At 41.2% G+C, this 7,842-nt stretch overlaps 1 long non-coding RNA gene across 1 annotated transcript; it reads right to left on the bottom strand.

Moving 5' to 3' along the window:
• Positions 1–797: 797 nt before the first annotated feature.
• On the bottom strand, positions 798–6,720 carry LOC109370822. Its single transcript, XR_002121266.2, has 2 exons — positions 6,573–6,720; positions 798–5,756 (listed from the first exon to the last, which is right to left on the bottom strand). It is a non-coding gene; the product is annotated as an uncharacterized LOC109370822 (long non-coding RNA).
• Positions 6,721–7,842: the final 1,122 nt, after the last annotated feature.

The raw sequence follows: 7,842 nt of genomic DNA on the forward strand, positions 1-7,842 counted from the left end.
ACCAAAAAAAAACCAACAGATTTTTAAACATGAACACAGAAGAAAAACAGATAAAGATGAAAGCCACCAAAGCACTGAATTCCTACATCTCACACATTTCTCCAAGAGAACACAGAAGCCAACGCTGGGAAAAGAAAGACTGAAAACTGCTGTATTCTGCTCAAGACTGGGACTTCACAATTCAGGTGAGATGGGGTCACAGCAGAATCCCATCTCCTGCACATACGGAAGAGACAGCAAGAATTCTTGTCTTCCAAATACTTACAGAATGTAGAGGAGGCTGGATTTAGAGTGGTTTTTTGGGGGAGGGAGGGAGGAGCGGGGAGGTGATAGGGCAGAAGAATTAAAAATAAATAAATAAAAGATCAATAATAATAGAATTGCAATTCAGAAGGGAGTGATGGATACCAAGCCAAGACAGCACTTCCTCAAGAATGACAAACTATCAAGAGTGAATACCAGCAGATTTTTCCCCCCTGTAGCAACTCTTATTAAAGATAGGGGAAAAAAAAATAAAAAAAAATCAAGAATAGCAGAGGAGCTATTTCAAGTTTAATAAATGGTGTAGAAAGCACAAATTCTAAGAATAAGCCAAGAAGAGATCTCCAGTGCTGCCTGAATTGCCTAGATCCTGTACAAGAATACTCTAAAAGCAGATAAGCCCAAGTCTACCTCCACTGAAGAGGTGGAGTCTTCATGCCCTGGAAGTAGCAGGGCAGGAGGAACAGGACAGTCCTGGTGGACAATCTAGATGGCAATACTCTACTTTCAAGCTGAAGACATTTTGTGTCATTATCTTTTTTTTTAAATAGGTACAGTTTGAGTCTGACTTCTTTTTAAGTAACTATTTATGAGAGCAAGAACCTTTGATATGCCCTTGCTTGTTATCTTGATTCTCAGTAATCTTGCCTTACCTTATTAGTAGGCTAATGAAGGTGTTAACTAGCCTACACAAAAGTTCTGGTTAAAGCAGTAAGGCCTAAATCCTACCTGTTTAAAAAAAAAATAAAGGAAAAAAAAGCCAAGAATACAAGAAGACCCACAGGGAAGATGCAGTACCAGCCTCAAATACATTAAACACTGGCTCAGAATGGACGCTGTTCAGGAATGGAAACAATGTTCTATGGGAGTAATCCAGGAATTAAGATTTCCTAGAAGAGATGGACTCTCACTGGGCAGATCAGATACACAACACTGAGAACTGCCTCGTGTGTGCTTCACACTTCCCATCTGCTCTGGTACCGAGGCGAGCCAACAGCCCACAGTGCAGTGAGGGACCACGGAGGCTGAGCACCAGCGCAGGCAATGGGAGCTGCAGGAGGCACAGGAGGGAGAGCCTCCAAGAGGCTCAGCTGCAGCCACCACTGCCTTAAAGGTCTGAAGGCCCGCTGCAACGTGGAAGAGATGCTACCAGCGAGACACAGCCCTGGATCCTCTTACCTTCACAGGAAGCACAGGGCATATTTATTTGGATTTATCATCTGCCATACTCAGGAGCACCCCTCAGCTCTGCTCAGGAACACGTGTATCAGAGACACGTAACCTCCTTCCAGGCTCAGTGGTTTTCCTTTCTCCCCACAGACCAAGTGGTGGTCATGTTCTGCATTACAGAACTGGAAGCAACTTTTATAGAGAAACATGTTTTTCATTCAGCTACCTTACATGACAAGCTTCAAAACTGCATACTGTGGATTCTTGCATAAGGTCCATCTACTCCATAACAATCCACAAGAAATGAAGTGCACTTACAAGAAATCACTGCTTGCTGAGATCTTAGTTTGGACTCCATGCATCTAGCTAATTGCCTTGCTGCAGAGTAGGTTTTCATTAAGATTAACAGTATCTGGATGCTATTTGCCTTTTTTAGGCAAAATAATGAGATCTTTGCTGTAAGCAGGACTTTGAGACAGAAAAAAGCTGGCACTGTGCCACATGAATGCCTTTGCTAATCAGTATTCCTTCTCAGTACGCAGAATTCTACATCCACACCGTCCAAGTGAATTGGATGTTTAGTCCCTGAAATAAACATGAAATCAGAATTAAACACTGCTGAATAAACCTGATGGAAGCGTTTCATTCAGAATAAACCTTGCTAGAATGTTACCAGGCTGGCTGGCACTGATGTGACAGGAAATCCTTCCAAGGAGAGCCGCACAGCCTGGAGCACCTGGGTGAGCTACACAGTACAGACTTCACTGGAGCTTAACATTTTCTCTAGGTCAAGCAGCAACATGTTATGTGCCATCACATCAACCGTAACTTCTGCAAAGCATCTAGTTAAGCATTAATGAGAATTTAGAAGGTGACTAAGAGCCCTCAGTCTCTGTGTTGATATGCCATAGGTAAGTCAGATGTACTAAAGCAAAAGACCAGAGATTTCAGGGGGAAAAATGCACCAGAGGCTCAACAGATCTGAAAACTGCACAGTGAGTGAGGTCAAGCAGTAACTGCAGTATCAGGCCTGTGATTCCTGGCTGAGGGAAAGCACTGTTTAAAGTGAAATTCAGTGTTCAGTTATTGAATGACAGAACCCACCACAGCATTCAGTAAATTAACCTAAAGGAATATCTGTGCTTAAAATTACATGCCTTGCAACAGGCTGTTTGACATCAATGTATGTTGGTCCAGCTGCTTTCTCTCTGCAGCGTGCTGCCAGAATTAAAGAAATTCTTCCTTGCTGTCCTTGTAACTGCTTTTAGGCTAGAATCAAATCACCACAATCTTTTTTTTTCCCTCCAAATAAAGCAGCCCTAATTGTTAGGCTTTCAATTTTTCAACTGCACTCTGGAAATTGCTCTCTTAAAAGCAGTTTGTCCATGTGCTGAGATCTCCAGGCTCTGTGCTGCCTTTCTCCCTTCCAATTACCAGCATTTCTCAGCACTGTTTTTTCAATCCTTACTCATGCCAGACCTCACCTGTGCTCAAGGGTAATTCATTGCCCAAGGCCGCCTTTCTCAGCACACTGCCCCTTGGTAACAGCTTTTCTGCAGCTGATGACAAGAGCTCTGCATCCCGGGGTTTTGGCATCACACAGGATTTTGTGCATTAACCCTTCAGGCATAAATACACCCAGTTTGTATGTTTTGAGAATTTGTTGTGCTTCACAAGGGATAATATTGATAGGGTCATTAAAGTGTAGCTCTTCAGATAGCAAAAAGCTGCTTTTCAATACAGAAGGATTATCTATTTTCATTACAATCACTGTGAAAGACATTATATTGCAAGTAAAACATGACAAATATCCACAGTGATTCTGGAATCATATATTTATGTATCTTAAAATAATACTGGGTCACAGTAACACCAGAAAGCCCCATTCCTCCACTGATATCCTTGACCAGATTAGGATCCTTCTACCTAAGAACACCACCTCATTTGAGAGTCAACAAATTTACTTCACAGGAGTCAAAACTCACAGTCAGTAGTACCAGGGACTCTGGGAAAGGTATCTCGAGAGCACAAATCATTCAATAAGAGATTTAAAATCAGATTGTTTTCAGTCCTTTCCTCATTTCAGCCTTTGTTTAAGAAAACGTTTTGTTTTCCTTACAGTCCTTCCTAACAGCCACAAGAGTTTCAGATATTTCCACTAAAACGTTCATTAGCACTACAAAGAAAAAACCAGGCCTTATCAAGTGGGACTGTGAGAACATCAAACGAGCCCAATAAGCAGATATGGCCTCATCTGTAATCAACAACTTCCACTATTGATTAACCGTCCACAACTCAGGAACAATGGGGTGCTTTCATCAGGCAATATTCCCAGCTAAGAATTGAGGCGAGCACAAGTTGTGCCTTCATGTTAAATAAATATCAACGAGCAGCATCTCCCACAGCTAATTTTAGACTTCTGTAGTACCAAGACCACCTTATTTTGGCAGAAGGACAAAGACTATCCTAATCAGTGATTTAAATCATTCTTGAGTTTCTGATGTATTAAAAATGTTTACTTTTAACAGCCTACAAACAAGCCATTCTGCTACCCCACAGGATTATTCCTATCAAAGTAGCTCACTCACTGAGCTGCTTAACCTTTAATTTCCAATTTAATTTACTCTGTGTCTCTGCCAGACTTAGCTTTCAAATAATGGTCCTCATCAACACCAAACCACAACAAAAAACCACAGTTGGACTAACGTTTCAGTCAGTGCATCAGAGACCTTAATGCTGTCTCAAGCAGACCCAAGTGTATGAACAGTTCCTCCATTTTTTTTTGAAAATATTGCTGTGCCAGTTTGCCATTTGCCTTAAAAAAACTAAACAGCAATGCATCATATTTAATTTTTGTTTTTTTAATATATATATGTTCTACTGGACAAGATTCGTTCTTTCAGCAAGGAAAAACCTGACCCAAGATTTCCACTAGCATTTAGCCAATCTGTGCCAGAAACAATTTGTTGTTATGGCATCTTTCATATTTGTGTTTGAAAGTGTTTGTTGATGTCTCAGTCATAAGACAGATGTTACATTTAAAGAAATTCAAGCTAAATGAGCTAACAATCAACTAGCTGCACTTGCCTGGCTGATTTAGAAACACGTTGCTTTGCCAGAGCAAGACTTTTCACAATCACAAGACATTCAGAAACTCCAATATAAACACACATGACAAAGAATACATTTGAAATGAAGTTTACCTCAGAACAATGTTGCCTAGCTGTCAGAAAATTAGGTTTGTCATGACGGTAAACAGAACTTGCAATTGCAGCACAGTCTCCTTCCAGAAGACTTTGTCCTCTACAGCAACTCATGTCCCACCCAGCAGCAGCTGTTCATAATAATCAGCAGCCGACAGTGTAGAGGAAGCCCTTAATGTGCCGCCAAGGGGCAGTTTAACAGATGGCAGAGTGACATACAACCAAAATCATTAATTAAACTTCCATACTAGTCCCAAGGTGCACTGCTAAAAACTTCTCTGAGGAAGAGCACTTCAGATAAATGGCTGCCTGCTGCAGCCCATGCACTCGCCACGGGCTCGTGGCTAATGCTCAGGTGCTGCCAGAGTGGTCCCACTTTCAGTTTCATGCCCTCCTTACTCAAGAGACTATGGCAGAGAAAGCAAGTCTTCAGCTTTCGGTGTCAGCCCAATTTGTACTCTGCTGTTGAAGCTGTAGGTAAAAACAGCTGTTAAAGGATGGATGCCAGAAGATTTTGCTTAAACTGCATCTCTATCGGGTAGAGGTTAGAAGACAGATGAAGCACCCAGTCATAAGAAAAAAAAAATATTAAAAAAGCAAGCTACCAACCAACCAAAAATACAGCTGGCTATGCCAGAGGGAGCTTGGCTTTTTGGGAATGGAGACTGCACTTAGAAAATTGAGCATACCTGAAGAAGTTTGTTAAATGTATGTGTATTTCTTTAAAAGCCATCAAGCGATGGGCCTTCCAAAGCCAACATGAAGTTAAAATATCAAACTCAATTCGTTTCCTCCTGAGTTTTTATACCATCCCCCTCCCTGTTTTACTCTAAACGAAAACACCACCTACAGCCATCATCTTTTAGATAAACACATACATCTGGAGTCAAGTGGGAGCATTCGGTGAGACACTCAGCACGCCAGCACCGGGTCCATCAGTACTCACTTCTAGCTTCTTCTCTTTCTCCGTCAATACGTCCTTCTGGTTCTGCGTGTACTCGATCAGCATGCGTGCCAGCTGGCGCCGGTCCTCCAGCTCTGCTGCCAGCCTCCCGTTGTACTCAGCCAGCAACAGGCATGCTTCGTCCACGGTCTTGGAAAGGCGCTCGGCCGCCTCTTTGTCTGCAAGCAGGAGCGTTTGGTTTTAAACCTGGTCCTCTAGATGACTGATTGCTGATAGAAGGGCTGCCATTCACTGTGTGTGCAGCCATGTGTCAGTCATAAAGATACCTCTGGCTCTGTATGAAAGCAATTCTGATTGCAGAGGACATGAGGGAAGCGGGCAGGGCTAGGGACCCAAGAACAGTGTTTTTCAGCAACTGATGGGATTGACTACATTTTGTTCTTGCAGAGATGCTAACAGTATGGGAGGGAGTCCTATAACCAGGTTAATTCAGCTGATCCTTCGGGCTGTACTGCTAAGACTTAGTTGAACAAATTAGATGGTGTGCATTTAATACTTTTCTATGAAAAATTCCAAATTACAATTCAAGCAATCACATGAATCACCACTCTTCACAGCTGGACACAGCGAGAGTATCTTTCAAAGAAATGATTAAGCTACTATTCATAATGAGTTATAAATTAAACTACTTCCAGGAACAGAAGTCAAATGAGTTTCAAATTACTTCTTAAAACCAATTGCATAAACTCAGTATAAATAAAGAGTGAAAGACTTATGATGTGTACACGTTTACTCAGGACAATTCTGATAAAACTCAAAGGTATGTAATGTTCAAGCTGCTCAAAAACAATCATCCGTTTGATAACTCTAGCCTTATTTCCTTTACATTCTGTCAAAATGCCAAGAATGACAAAACAAGGACACAAAAGCAGAAATTCACCCCCATGCATTGTGATTATTCACAAACAAACATTATATGTATATATTTTAAGGGTTTTTTTAGGCCAAGGTTCTTTTATCTTCCAGTTTCATACCTGTAATTTTCTCCAGTAATGAAACATCCTGAACTTCCTGAGGCAGGGAGGCAATTTTTTGCCGCACTGTTGCATCTCCTGATGCTGCATTCTCCAGGTCCTGCAGAGCTTTGATCAAATCCTCTGTCTACAAGACAAGTGAGCTCACATCAAACGAATGTAACTTCTCTGCCATTTCCTATGGCATCTCTCCCATCTGAAATCACCTACTTAAAAGGAACCACTTCCAGAATATTTTTTGCAAGTAATCTTTAAACAGTTGCTTCCTAACACAGGAAGTATCCATTAAATTTACAGTACTCCAGCACTGAGGTAGTTTATGCCCAATTAGAGTAGGATCATCATCTTCAAGACTCCAGAGCGGAAAACTTTTCATTCCAATTAAGAGAAGTGATTGTTTGAGCCGAAGCCTAAAAGTGCCACGTGCCAGTCTGAGGAACAACCACCTGCCCTCTGCATGGCATCAGATTTGGGCTGTTTCTGAACATCTTTCTGATGCCTTCTCTGGCAGGAGCACATTTGCACGCTGCTGTTGCACCTCTGGAATTCATTCTGACATGCAAACAGACAAAGCCCTTTCTATCAGTGTAAACAAAAGGGCTTCATAATTCCATAGTTACACTTTTTGAAATTTCCTAAGCTTCTGGGAGGTAACCAATAGATGTAGCAAAGTTAAAGTCCACACCGCCCTGATTTTGCTAAGACACTGCTATCCTCAGTTAGGAAAACTAGCTCTTTGGAAGTGCAAGGCACTCACACTGCACTCCACTGTATCCCCTCAGCTTCACCTCTCAACTGTTTTAACACACTGAGAAAAATACATCAGCTTAAATGAATATACTGAAAAGATATCCTAGTTTAAAAATAACGTGGATGAGGACAGCCCAGAGAATAGCTCTGCTGACCCAATGTACCTACCCTATATAGCTCCAGAGAGCGGAAGGAGGAAGGGAGACTTCATAAGTAGAAAGAAAAAGCATTTCATTTCTTTGCTTAATACAAGTTTTTGTAACTGCTTTTTTTTTTGTGCTTGCCCTGGAAATAACATTGATATTTAAGCAGCATTTCAATAGTAAGTTGGAAAACTGACAAAAAACACTGACAACTTTTAACTAAGTACTTATGAAAGTCTTACCATTTTATCTGGGAAAAAAAAAAAGCTTATTGCTTAACACTTAAAACTTTTTTGGAAACTACTAACGACATCCAAGAGTAACAAGGAATATTTATCATCAAGAGAAACCAAAAGTTGCAAGGCCTCTGGAGCTAA

The sequence above is a fragment of the Meleagris gallopavo genome, chromosome 22 (genome assembly GCF_000146605.3).
Source record: "Meleagris gallopavo isolate NT-WF06-2002-E0010 breed Aviagen turkey brand Nicholas breeding stock chromosome 22, Turkey_5.1, whole genome shotgun sequence".
Classification (NCBI taxonomy): Eukaryota; Metazoa; Chordata; class Aves; order Galliformes; family Phasianidae; genus Meleagris; species Meleagris gallopavo.